This window comes from Arachis ipaensis, chromosome B03 (assembly GCF_000816755.2).
Source record: "Arachis ipaensis cultivar K30076 chromosome B03, Araip1.1, whole genome shotgun sequence".
NCBI classification, from domain to species: Eukaryota; Viridiplantae; Streptophyta; class Magnoliopsida; order Fabales; family Fabaceae; genus Arachis; species Arachis ipaensis.
The window spans coordinates 29,829,243-29,843,783 of NC_029787.2; the positions used below are offsets into that span (position 1 = coordinate 29,829,243).

Genomic DNA, 14,541 nt, shown 5'->3' on the forward strand with positions numbered 1-14,541 from the left:
TTTAAATTATTTTGTTAAGATTAATTTAAATTATAATAATTTGATTAATAAAAATGTTATGTGTTATGATTTATTTATTTTTTCTTAATCTAGTGTTAAATATATTAACTCTAAAATAGTTATTAATTGGTTTTAGTAATCTACTTTTTTCAATAAATCAAACATATATACTCAATGTGACCATAAATAACTTAATAATACTTAGACCCACCAACAAATTTTTATATGTTATTTTACTGTCAAGTAAAAATATATCAAAATTAACTCAAAATAAATAATAAATTATTAGAGAATTCTAATGCACAAAATTTTCTAATAAACAATAAATAATTTAAATCTACTAAAAAATAACTCAACACTTTTCTTTGATGCCTACAAAATATATACTTAAAATAATATTATATCAATGTTAGCATACAGTTTTACAATCATCGACCGTATTTATTATACATGACTCCTTCTTAAAAGTTATTCTACACACGTGTGCAGTCGGAAGATAAATTATTGGACTTTATTTTTCTAAATTATTATAATTATGTATTATTCATTAAATGCTAATTGTAATATTGTAATAAAATTATAATAAAGATATTTTTCTAAAATAATTTAGAAGAGAGAATAGTGCTTTCATTTTGGAGGAAAAATGAATTCATGAGGAATTGTACCTCACTTTTATTAGTTGATAATGTATTAAATATTGATTTTATATAATTATAATAAAAATATTTCTCTAAATTAGTATAATCATGCATTATTCGTTAAATGTTAATTGTAATATAATTATAATAAATATATTTTTCTAAAATAAATTTAGAAAAGAAAATAATGATTTCATTTTAGAGAAAAAATGAATTCATGAGAAATTAACACCTCACTTTTATAAGTTGGAGAAAAAATTCAGTTTTAGTATATTTTGTCATTATTATACATTTTTCTCTAATCATATATCCACTGTTTTCTTTTCTTTATTTCAGCATTTTGAACCTGGGTTTAACTTCTCGTAGTTCTCACTTCTTAGTCATTCTATTAAATATAAAAATCATCCAAACACTTTGATTAAAAGTATTAGTGGTTAATTATTATTCATTATTAATAATATTTTGTTCATAACAAAAACTAAAAATATAATTATTCAGATTTAGATTTTAGAAAAATAAACGTATAAGTAACAAATGATCTATTTTATCATGTATATTATAAATTAATTAATTAAACTAACTGATATAATGAATTATAATTAATTAATTGGTATAAATTATAATAAATTATATGATATTAAAAAAATAAAATGAATAAAAAAAATAAAAAAAATAGAAGAATAGAAGACTACAATAAAATAAATTGAATGTGAGTTTTTTTTTCCTTTTACAAATTTTATATCACATCCGCTTCAATAATAATAAATAAAAATACATCAACTTAATATCTAAGAGAAAATGATGAGATAAAATCATAACACAATTCTAAAATAAAAGCTTAAATTAAACCATAATATCATTGCACAATACAAATTGAAAGTAATTTCACACTACAATATACCACACAAATAGGTAAATAACTTAAGCTTAATTACGGATTTTTTACGAATTTTTTTTATTTATGCATACATGATAACACCATGGTCTATAAATGTTTAATGGATAACATATCATATCATATATTGCTCTGAATGATGAGCACAGGAGTTGAAGAGTATGTGCTGATTTGTATCATGATAGTTGCCTTGTGACGACGCCTTATAGGAATAAAAAGAATTGTTGTAAAAGCTACCCAACGAAAGAGTAATTGGTAAATGAATGATATTTTCTTCTAGTATTTTATAGTGGTAAAATAAAAATGGAAGGAATAAAATTTTAATTTTTAAAAATAAATTTGAAAGAGAGAAATAGTGCAATCATTTTGGAGGGAAAATAGATTCACGAGAAAATGACACCTCACCATTATAAGTTTGGAAAAAATCCAATTTTAGTATATTAAGTAGATAGATTGGTATAAATTATAATAAATTATATAACATTTTAAAAAAATAAAATGAATAAGAAGAAAATAAAAATAAATAGAATAGATAGAAGACTACAATAAAATAATTTGAATGTGAGAGTTTTTTTTTTTTGTACATTTCATATCACATCCGTTTCAATAATAATAATAAATAAAAATACGTCAACTTGATATCTAAGAAAAAATGATGAGATAAAATCATAATACAGTTCTAAAGTAAAAGTTTAAATTAGAACATAATAATATCGTTACACAATACATATTGAAAGTAATTTCACACTACAATATACTACAAACAGGTAAATGACTTAAATTTAAATACGAAACATTTTTTATTTATGCATACATGATAACACCATGGTCTATAAATACTTCATAGATAACATATCTTATATAGCTCCGAATGATGAGCACGAAAGTTGGAGAGTGTGGTAGTTTGTGTCCACGATAGTTGCCTTCTTGCAATGACGCCTCATAGGAAGAAAAAGAATTATTGTAAAAGCTATCAAATGAAAGATTTATTGGTAAACGAATGATATTTTTTTCTAGTATACATGGTCTTTTATAGTGGTAAAATAAAAATGGAAGGAATTAAATTTTATATTTTTATATTAGGAATAGAATTTGATATTTATTCTAATAAAATTATTATTATTATCAATAAAAATGGGTTAACAACTTGCCACTAATAAAATCATTGGATAATGAATAAGAATTAGAATGCACTTAGGGGTTTATCCAAGATTAATTCTATTTGGTGTAGTTGTTATCTATTGTAGGTTGAACTATTATATGTTTTGTATGCAAGTATGCAAATTTCACTACTTACATTTGTTATCTATAGAATATTATTTATGCAATAATTATGCTTAGCTTGGATTTCACTTGCTATTTTTGTATAGGATGGATAGTCACAACTCTATTCCTATGAAAAATAATAATCAGTCAGAACCAACACAAAGTGGTAAAGGTCAAGCAATTAAAGCAAATCTCAAAGAAACACAAGAGGGAGGACAAGAAGAAATACTAAAGGAAGGACAAAAAGTAAGCCAAAGCATGCAAAGCAATTCTAATAAAAGAGGATTAACTTCCGATGCTTGAAAGTATTTTAGGAGGGAACAAATAGATAGAGAGTGAAAGACAATATGTAAACATTGGGAAAGAAAGCTTGGAGGTGACACGAAGCAAAGAACTAAGCATTTGCATGATCACATTAGAATTTGCCCGATTCGTATTATTATGGGACCAAGCAATCAATGTTAAAAACAATGCAACAATCATCGAGTTCAACAAGAACAAGAAGGCCAACGGATTCACTTTTGGTTGGAAACTTTATATTTAGTCAATAGGCATCACGATGAGTATTTACAAGATAGATTATTAAGGACAAACACCCTATATCATTGTTGAGAAAAAGGATTTTCACAAGTTTATGACTTAGACTCAACCTTTGTTCAAATTTTTTACAAGAAATACATTGGAAAAGTGATATCATGAGGATGTATGAAGCTAAAAGGTAAAGGTTATGAAATTATTGGGAAAAAATTTAAGCCACATTGCTATAACTACTGACATATGGAGTGTTGATTATCAAAACAAAGGTTATATATCAATCACAACTCATTTTATTGGATGATGATTGAAACTTGCAATATCAGCTTGTGAGATGTTATTTTAATTTATTTGTGCTTTTAGTATCTGTGTATATTTGACTTGCAATGTCATGATTGTTTATTGTATTTACATTACTTTAGGTTTGTAAACATGCATGTGCCCCATACTACTGAGGTTCTTAGTGATGTTTTGGTGAATTTTTTGTATGATTGGAATATAGATAGAAAATTATCAACTTTAACAATTGATAATTGTAGATAAAAAGTGCCATAATTCATCTCATACTTGATAAGATTTCACCATCTAACTTTATTAAGAGAGAAAAATTTTTCATATGCGTTGTTGTGCTCACATTATTAATTCGATTGTGAAAGATGGCATGAATGCAATATATGTTCTACTAAAAAAATAGAGGCTTTTTTTAGTTGCAACACAGAAGAGGAAAGAAAAATTTGAAGACACTTGTAAGTAATTAAATATTAATTATAGGAAAAAGCTTGCACTTGATTGTAGAACTAGATGGGATTCAACTTATCTAATGCTTACTTCTGCATTGTCATATAGAGAAGTTTTTGAGCATTTAAGACAACGTAAATCTCTGTATAAATGTGTACCATCTAATGATGAGTAGAAAATGACAATGAACTTGTTGAGTCTTTTATGGTGTGACTGAGTTGTTTTCTGGCACTTTATGTCCAATCACAAATTCATATTTTTCTAAGGTGTGTGAAATGAGATTGACATTGAATGAGTGGCTCCTTAGTTCAAATGACATGACACTACAATATTTTTTATCTGAGACAACATTTAAAAAGTGTTGCCTAAAGATTGAAAAAAGGTTGCCTTTGATCTATAGCAACACTTTTGGATATAAGACCACGCTTTTGGGGCCTTGCAGATTTGGCCATTGCCTTAGATCAAGGCAAAGCTTTTTTGCTTCAAAAACAATGCTTTTGAAAGCAACTCTTCAAAAGTGTTGCCTATTCTAAAACAAAGAGAACGCTTATGAATAGACTTTAATACAATGCTTATTAGGTGTTCTCTTTTCTACTAATTTTATAACTAATAAAAAAACATTGCCTATTCTATTTGTATAGCAACTCTTAGGAGTGTTGCATATTTGACCAACTATGGCATCACTTTAGAAGTGTTGCCTCTTCTATTATTACTATGACATCCATCTAGCAGCGTTGCCTCTAATATTATTACTATGCATTTCAACATTCTTCTCATACTACACTATCTATTATCTATAGCTACAATTGTTTGAGTATTCTATTATAATTTGGATACAACAAAATTAAAAATATTAAAAAAAAAACAAAATCTCAACTTATTTTAATTGGATAAATATTATCAAATTAAAATATTTCAAATACACTATTATGTAACGATTTCTAATTCACATATCAAAATATGAAAAGATAATTAAATAAGTCATCTAAATAAAATACATGGACTTAAAAAAAAGGCTAAATATATTTGTTTCAAGTTTTATCAATCTACTTGTATATATTTCTTGTCAAATCCTAGTAGCTTGTCCCTTGTCCATGCAACGATAACTATATCTGCAAAATAATATATATAAAACAACGGTAAAAAACTTTCGAACATAATAAAGATAGATTACAAATCACATATATATAACAACAAAAAAAAGTATTTTCTTATAACTTGAAACAAATCAACAGTAGTGACACTAAGTAAAAGTACCAAAACCAACAACAGGAACATGAAGAAATAAAAAAAGACTCAGTAGAAGAAATTACAAAAAAAAAAATGGTAACAATATAGTAGTAGTATAATAAAAAAACATTAAAAGAGGAGCATTTATAAACAAGAAAAAGAAGTAAATTTCGATTTTTTCAATCATTACAGAGAAATCAATATCAGAAGAAAATTATTTGGATAAAAAATGAGCATTGGTCTACTCTTTAGCATATTGCATAGTAACAAAAATTGTAAACCCCGTTAAAATCGGTAAATAATTAGTCAATAAATTGAATTTTAATTAGAAAAATTAAAAATGCAAAACTAATATCAAAATAGGATAGAGCTCTTTAAAACAAGAATTTTGATATCAATTTCAAAATTTTGACCCAAAATCGGACCGGAAAGACCGAACCGGTTGAATCGGGGCTCAAACCGGGCCTGTGGGTCCAACCGGACCCAAATACTTAAAAGGAACAGATCCAACTCCTTCCCCATTCAGCTGAGAATCACGCTGAAAACAGCAAGGGGGGGGGGGAGGAGAGTTCCAAACCCTCACCATTCCTTCCATCCACCATAACTTCCTCGTTTGAACTCTGATCGCTGCACCGTTTGCGGCCACGCATCCAGTGCGTCAAGCTCTACATTTCTATCAGAGTAATTTCACTGGTAAGCTCCATTTCTGTTCCAGAATCTCTATTCCCTTTCTATTCTTGAAATTAAAACCCTATGGTGAGATGTTGCCAATTTTGATGTTCTAGGTTCAATTTAGCTTGTGGAGCTTACTGGGTTTGAGTTGCTATGCGTGTGGGAGCGGTAAGGTTACCCTAATCTTAAATTTAATTTTTAATCCATTAGGTAAAATCTGAATTTGAAATATATGTGTGTGTTAGGTATGAATTAAGTTCATATATATGCATTGGAAGTGAAAAATGAGTATTTGAAGGCTTATGGGTGATTGAAGCTTGGTTTGTGGCTGGTTTCTTTGAGCGTTGGGGGCTGTGTTCTTGCTTGTGAGGCTGCCTTGGATTGAATAAAGTGATCGGTCAAGGTATGGTTTAGGTTTCACACGTTTAATATTTAAGGTGTTGTAAAAACTTAGACTAAAGAACCATAGGTTAAGTTGAAAAGGCTAAATGCATTAAATGGTTTGTTTTGTGATGATATTGGATAAATTTATGATTGAGTTTGAATTAGAATTTACAAGCTTGAGTTGTTAATGTTATTGAATGTATGCTCTTGGACTTGTTAATGATGGGTTGGTGTTGATATTGGTATATGTTAACGGAATTTGGTGGATATATATTAATAGAGGATTGATATATGTGTTGAAGGATCAATATATGTGAAGGTTGATATATGTGTTGAAGGATTGATATATGTGGAGGGTTGATATATGTTAAAGAAGGATTACTCATATATGTGTTATATGCTGGTATAAATTGATGGTTATAGCTTGTTGAATTAGTTAAAGGTAGTTTGGGAGTTGTTGTTAATGAATTGGGGCTGGATATGTTAATATCATGCAGGTTTTATGGGTAAGAATTATGAATGTGGTGAAAATGAGATTTGGATGTTGATTGGTAAAAAGTAATTTTTGGTGAGCTTTGGAAGTCCATAACTTGCTCCTCAAATATTGGATGGAAATGTGGTTTATTTTAAATGAAAGATGGTTTTACAAGCTTTTAAACGATATCAATTTTGTGAAAAACGGAATTTTGTAGAGCAAGTTATGGACGATAGAAAATTGGCGTATGAAATTGGATTAATGCAGGTCAAAAACTGGTTATGCAGCTTTCTGGGCATTTTGCATTTTGGGAAAACGTCTATCTACGAGTACGCATGGCGTGGAATTTTAGCGACGCATGCGCGAGAAGCCATGCGCGCGTGTGAAAAGCTAATATGCATGATCGCGCGTACGCATGACTCACGCATACGCGTGACTTGCTGTTCGCTCCACGCGTGCGTGTGGCATGCGCGTACGCGTGACTACTGCCTGCTGTAAAACCGAATTTTGGCTGTTTTAAACCAAATTTCCCCTTCTAAACCTCCATTTTCTCCCTTTTAGACTTAAAGTATGGTACTAAACCCAGTAGCTAGTTGAAGCTAGGAAAATGAAATAACTTATGAATGAAGAAAAGGGGTGAACATGATGAATTGTGCGGGAAATGGTGTGAAACTGAATGAATATACGTCGCTGTGGTTATAAAGAATGAGTGTAAGAACATGATGTGATAAACGATGAGATTTAAGATGACTGTGTGTGGCCGAAATGGTCGGCATGGCAAGGTCTAGGTGTAATCCCGCTTGCGTAATTAATTTGAACATGTGTTCAGATGGCAAGTTGAGGGTGGAAGTTCCCTCTCTTGTCGTGATGTGGATGTGGATGTGGGGAAGGTGGAAATGCACTCTCCTTCGTATTGTATCCCCCCACGTTCTTCTCTGGTTGCAAGGTAGAAAGGCACACTCCTTCGATGTGGAAAGGCACTCTCCTTCGTGAAACCTCCAGGAGAAGGTGAAAAGGCACTCTCCTTCGTTTACGATCCTCTTGGAGATGCGCAACCTAGAGACCAATGTCTGGGTTAGCTACCAGATGTGTCAGGTTCCGGCAAAATAACCGACACGTGAGCTCACGGCCAGTAGGATAGACATTCATCATATGCATATGTGTGCTTTGTTTGCTATGCCTTAATTGGGACTGCTTAATTGATTATATTCTGCTAAATGTTGTAACTGTTACTTGAACTACTTGTTTTCCTACCTGTGCTTGCCTTGTCTGTTTGTTTTGTCTATGCGGATCATTGGAGATGGAGGTACGGAGGTAAGGTGGACAGATTTAGAGTTAAGGTTAAAGTTTAAGTTAGGTTTAGAGTTCCCTAGAAGACCACCCTCTTTATGATTTCTGTTTAGTAATTAAGTTGGATAACTGAATGACGGAGTTCTAGGATTGCCTATGGCATTCCCATGACCTTATTTATTATACGCATGGCACCTTTACCATGCTGAGAACCTCCGGTTTTCACCCCATACTGTGTTGTTGTTTTTAGATCCAGGTCGAGAGGCTCCTCGCTAGGCATCTAGAATCTTGAAGCGGAGTAGTTCTGGGTCATTTTGGGTTTACTGTTTGTATATATATACTTATGTACGTAGCTTGCTCTCCAAGAAACTTGTTTATTTTGTTCCTCCTAGAGGTTGCAGGAGAGTTAGGAATTTGTTTCTGTATTTTGGATATTTGGGATACTTATGTATATATATATATATGTAAATATTCTCTGGCCAGCCTTGGCTTCGCAGGCTGAGTCAGGAGCTAGTTTCACTGTATTCTTGGCACTCTTGTTACTCTTTCGTCAATTCTTATCTTAAACCTTTAGGTTTCTTAGCACGCAAGTAATTCCTTTCTGCGAGCGATGCACTTTTTATTTTTTCGAAATTTATTTACCTGTTTTTTTAAGGCTCCTAGTTTATTATTATATTCCTTCTACTATTATACGTATATATTTTATTTTAGAGGTCGTAGCGCCTTGCCGCCACTGTTTTACATCCTAGGTGTAAAGCTCTGTGTGGTAGAGTGTTACAAAAATTAACCTGGGCAAGATCTCTAGTGGCACACATTTCTATTTAGTTGCAAATGGAAAATCAACACATTTAAATAATGAGATTGAAAAAAGAATATGTTACCTAGCATGAACTAAATAAAACAATAAACAAACAACATTATATCTTATCCTTATGGTGCTTGTAGAAGAGATCCTCAAACCTCTTGACTTTTCTTTCATACTTCTTTACAACATGTATAAAGAATTCAAAATTATAAAACCGATCATAATCATAATATACAAATTCTATTTGCTTTCCTTAAAACAAATATAGAGCTGATATATATCATTACAATTAATAAGGTAATGTGGCTAATCAATGAATGCAAATGCTTTATTGCTTACTTAGCTTTATTATTTACCCAAACCAGAAACGTAAAGAGGACACTGGAGAATGTATGATAAGAGGTTTTTGAATTTGTGTGTGCACTTTCTTGTTGGTACATGTGCATTCTTCCTCTTTGAATTTGTAGCCAACACTACTTGATTCCTCATTACTACTACTACTTTTCAACAAGTAGCGCTTTTCTCCTAACCTCCTTTCTGTACTCAAAAATATATAATTTAAATTAATTAAACTTCTAATAATTAACTGACTTTCATATATGAGAGCTGAGAAATTTATATATAAACCTACATGTTGTTTGTTGTGTTGAGGAATAGGCAAAGTCACCTTCATTATAACTCAAATATCTGCATGCACAAAATAAAACAAATAAAGCAAGATTAATTACATATTAGAAATAATTACAAGGATGTTTATTATTATTAATTAGCTTGAGCTCTTGTAAGGATGAGTGACAAAGGCCATGATTATTGGTTATCAAATAAGTGTCTAATCATCTGAGCGACAATTGTTATCAAAGATACGATTATGGCATGTGGGGTTGCAAGGGTAAGTGCAATCAATCTCATGGAATGGCCTTCTTTCATAATACCGATCTCCCACGGCCTTTGCGATTGTTGTTTTGGCCAACACCTGGTGCTAATATGTTCTTTATCTGAACACACAAACCAACACCTTCCTTATTAATTAATGCTTCCTTCTTCACCACAACACAACAGCAACAATCTTACCTGACATCAGTTATATGTTACATTAACAAAGAAAATTGGTGTCCTGATATGTGATACCACATTCTCTAGGAAGAAACACTACATGGAGTACATGATGAAGATCGAGTCACGCCATATATGAAATAATGACTCTTGCTCATAATGAAAAATAAATAGGTCACAACTCACAAACTAACCAGATCTGGGCTCAATCTTGAAGTGCACAAGGCAGGCAAATTCTTCGCCGATCCTTGATGAGATAATGAAGAAAAACACAATCAAGCTATGTCGGAGTAAATGGTTCATGGGAGTTAATCGAGAAACATACATACGTTGCAACAACTTGATTATAGAACTCTTGAATGTGTTGTGCTCCAGAGAGATCCTTTCTGTTATATTCAATCAATGAGGTAACAAGTTCCATGAAATAAATAGAAAGAAAAGTAAAAATAGCAAGCATACACATTGATGAATAACCAGCATCTGAAATGCATTTCGCTTTAGTTCCTGCTGGAATTAGAGATCTAAAGTGATCACATTGTAGTATTATTGTCAATCTTCCTGCTAAACACCCTGAAAGAATAACATGTACTTTCAATTTTCAATTAGTGAACACAAATCATTTGGAAGATAAATAAATAAATAAAACTCACAAATCATCAATGTCGATTACATTTTGAGCATTTCTCATTCCTTTTGCAAGCAAGTCTTCAATCATAGCAACAAAAATTCTTCCTTTTTTGAAGTGCAAATTAATTTTCTGATTTATTTATAATGTTGTGCAAATCTCATCAGAATGAAATTATAAAATATAGTTTCACCAAGAAAATAACAAATCTTATCTCTTAGAACATAATTTTTAATGTTGCAATACTTACAGGATCAACTGCTTCGACGTCACCGGTATTGGGACTAAAATCTTGAAAATTGATAATAAATTGTAGGTTACTAATATTGTTACTGAATTGAAGATATCTTATAAGATTAAATAAGAGCGGGAAACTGAATCAATTCATGCCACTCTTTTTTTGGTAAGGGATGGATGACGAGCAGAAACCAGAGAAGCTTGAAACATCAATATTATTACCAAATATGTTATAATAGCAACAGCAACATTATTAAAATTAGGATTCAAAGCACAAAAATGGAAAAGAAAAAAGAATAGGCAGAATCATAGGTACCTGCAAATAGTAACCGACAGTGATGAACAAATGCGAGCAGAGACGATCGAAGCTCGAACGCGAGTGAGCCAAACACGGTGCGAGCTTGAGCAATGAGGAACACAACGACGACAAGCAGAGAAGAGGGATTACAACAGCGGCGGATCCAGCAGTTCAAGGTAGAAGCGACAACAGCAGCGCAAGGCAGAGACGGTGCTAAAGGTGAAGAATGTGGCAATGGCAACTTCTCTCTCCGTCGTCTTCTTCTCCTTCTTTCTCTTTTTCCTCCTGGTTGACTTTGCTGAAATCATATGCCTCTGTGAATGTGATAATGATCTTTATCTATATGTGAGGAGAACAAACCCCATGTGCATAAGATTTTATACTCTATTAGTGGTGCATAAATAATGCATTTTCTTATTAGCTTTCTTTGACACTTTATCGATGCTGTTAATAATTAACTGTCTTCAAAGTTGCTTGAAAAATAGCTCATTATACAAGACGATGAAAGAACTTTAATAATTAACTGGTGGTTTGAATTAATTTAGGGTTGATTATTTGTTATGCTGTTGTATAGAAAATTTTTTAAATCATGTATAGAAAATTCTTGTTCACAGGTCTATTTCATGAGTCTTTACCTCCACAAATTGACGATGTTTTTGGTTTCTAAAGTCTACTCTGTCCCTTTTTGAACTCGTCAGTTTTGCAACATTGACTCGGTAATTTAAAGCTCAACTTTATTTCCCATTATTACACTGCATTATTAGTTAGCACTTAGCATTGCTACTCTATATTATGTATATATCAAGATCATGGGACACTAATGGAAATTATTCTGCCTATTTTAGATGCGAACCCATGTTAATACAAAAAGTTAACTTAATAAGTGCAAAAAAATGTACATTAATATAGGAACTTAAAATTGGGCATTATTTGGTATTCCCTTCCTGAACTTAATTATTTTGACTTTGTTTTGTGTACATGATAATTTTTTTTGTACTGGTAAAGACGTTTATAACAACTTCATATGGCATCTCAAAATGAAGGAACTAAGCAGTAAGTTTATCTCGTAATTGCCATATATAATAATTTGATAGCACATTTAATTAGGGTAGTAAGCGGATATATGGTAGCTAGATTGTCACTATAATTGACCTATTAGATCATGTTTAGTAAGTTCAGATATTTGCATTCTTAGGTTTAATCATGTTTTGTCCAAGTTGGATGGTTTAACGAGCTTGATCAAAACGGTGTTGCAACAAGTTAATCCTTGTATGAGTGCGGAACAAGTGCAAGTAATGATAGAAGCTGCCCAACAATCTCCGCCTGATGCAAGTAGTGCACCAAATGATGCGAGGCGAAGCATTCCTCCTTCACTGGGATCGAACCATGTGTCAAAAGATATGGAAGTAAGTACTGTCAAAATTAGTAGTTAAATTAATAGTGGTTGATTGCTTAATAGTGGCTGATTGCTGTTGATGTTAATTTTATTGTTGATTTTATTGGCTAATTGGCTCCATGAGTACGTATTGAATAGAAGGGTAAGAAACTAATTACGAACTAAGATGCATAACCTACCATTGTTTCTCTTCAGAAGGTATAGAAAAATAGATAAAGCAATAATAATACATGAAGGTGAAGGGGTAGCAATCAGCATTGAATTAGTATTCAGTAATATATAGCAATCAGCATCATTATTATTTTAAAATTTACTTTGTCTATTGATTTCACACTCAATCTGGTTTTTCTGTTTCGCTGGTGTTGATTACTTGATTTGTTTGATGGGTTGGAAGCTAATAATAGTATTTCGGTATTACCTTGTTTTAAAAGCTTCTATTTTGGTTGTGGTTGTTTCTTTGTGTTGAATTTTTTTCAGTTTTAAGCGACTTCAACAGGGGAGTTGAAGTTCCACTCAAAGATAGATTAAAAACATATAAACATTACCAAATGGCTCAAAACCACATGCAAATGCTCCTTGTTATTTAGTGGTTGAAATTTTCATTTTGATTGACTTACTTAACTTGTGCTCCATATTCATTACTCAACTACACTGCATGCATCATCAAAAACATTTTTGTTCTGTTCTAACTTCTTTATTTCTTTTGCTAGCAGGAGGACATGATGTGAAGAAAATATGTTCTATACAAATATAAGATAGGATGGGTCTTATAATGATTTTGGTTATCTAAATATATTATTTTGATGTGTTCTTTACATTTTGATAAGAGACTTTATCTGATAATACATGTAATGGATAAATTACACCCTATTTTGATTAGTGTTGTAATGGATATCTACTTTTTAATGAAACTTTTATGATTTACATTTATTGAATTCTCATTCTTAGATTTATTTGACTATCATCATTTTGGAATGTGATTATGCTTTAAAAAAATTCATAAAATAAAATAGGTTACCATAGATAAGTTATGGCCACGATTTTAAGGAGGGGTGACCATAGATAAGCTATGGCCACGGTGAAAACAGTGACTGTAGATAAGGTTATGGTCACGGTTTTAAGGTGGGGTGACCATAGACGCTATGGTCACGGCAAAAAACCGTGACCATAGATAAGGCTATGGTCATGGTTTAAGGAGGGGTGACCATAGGGGCTATGGTCATGGCTAAAACTGTGACCATAGATAAGGCTATGGTCACGGTTTTTAGGTGGGGTGACCATAGAGGCTATGGTCACGATTTTTGGTGGGGTGACAATAGACGCTATGGTCACGGTTTTGGGAAGGGGTGACCATAGAGGCTATGGTCACATTCAAAACCGTGACCATAGATATGGCTATGGTCACGGTTTTGGGAAGGGGTGACTATAGAGGCTATGGTCACAGTCAAAACCGTGACCATAGATATGGCTATGGTCACGATTTTTGGTGAAGTGACCATAGCCTTATCTATGGTCACGGTTTTGGGAAGGGGTGACTATAGAGGCTATGGTCACGGCCAAAATCGTGACCATAGATAGGCTATGGTCACGGTTTTATTGCGTGACCATAGATTAACCTATGGTCACGGTAAAAAAACGTGGCCTAAAGTGCCAGAATTTGAACATTACAACCGTGACCATAGATAAAAAAACCGTGACCATAGACCTATGGCCACGAGAGAATAGGCCACGGCGGAAAAACCGTGACCATAGGTTAAAAACACCCTTTTCACTAGCTATGGTCACAGTTTTTCACCGTGACCATAGACCTTTTTTTTGTAGTGGTAGAACCCTAATCCTTTTTTGTTGCTTTTATTTTTAGTTATTAAGTTGGATTTGTTTTATTTTAAAATTGGTAAAAACTTGAAATTAAAGTTAAAATATGTTGGTAAGATTTATTTTTTGGGAGAGACATTAAAAATTTTAGACAACACTTAGAAAGTGAAGTTTAAAATAAATTTAAAGA

At 31.9% G+C, this 14,541-nt stretch overlaps 1 long non-coding RNA gene across 1 annotated transcript; it reads left to right on the forward strand.

Moving 5' to 3' along the window:
• Positions 5,846-13,471, forward strand: LOC107634311. The gene is made up of 5 exons (XR_001618836.2): positions 5,846-5,994; positions 6,087-6,141; positions 6,219-6,376; positions 12,336-12,546; positions 13,250-13,471. It is a non-coding gene; the product is annotated as an uncharacterized LOC107634311 (long non-coding RNA).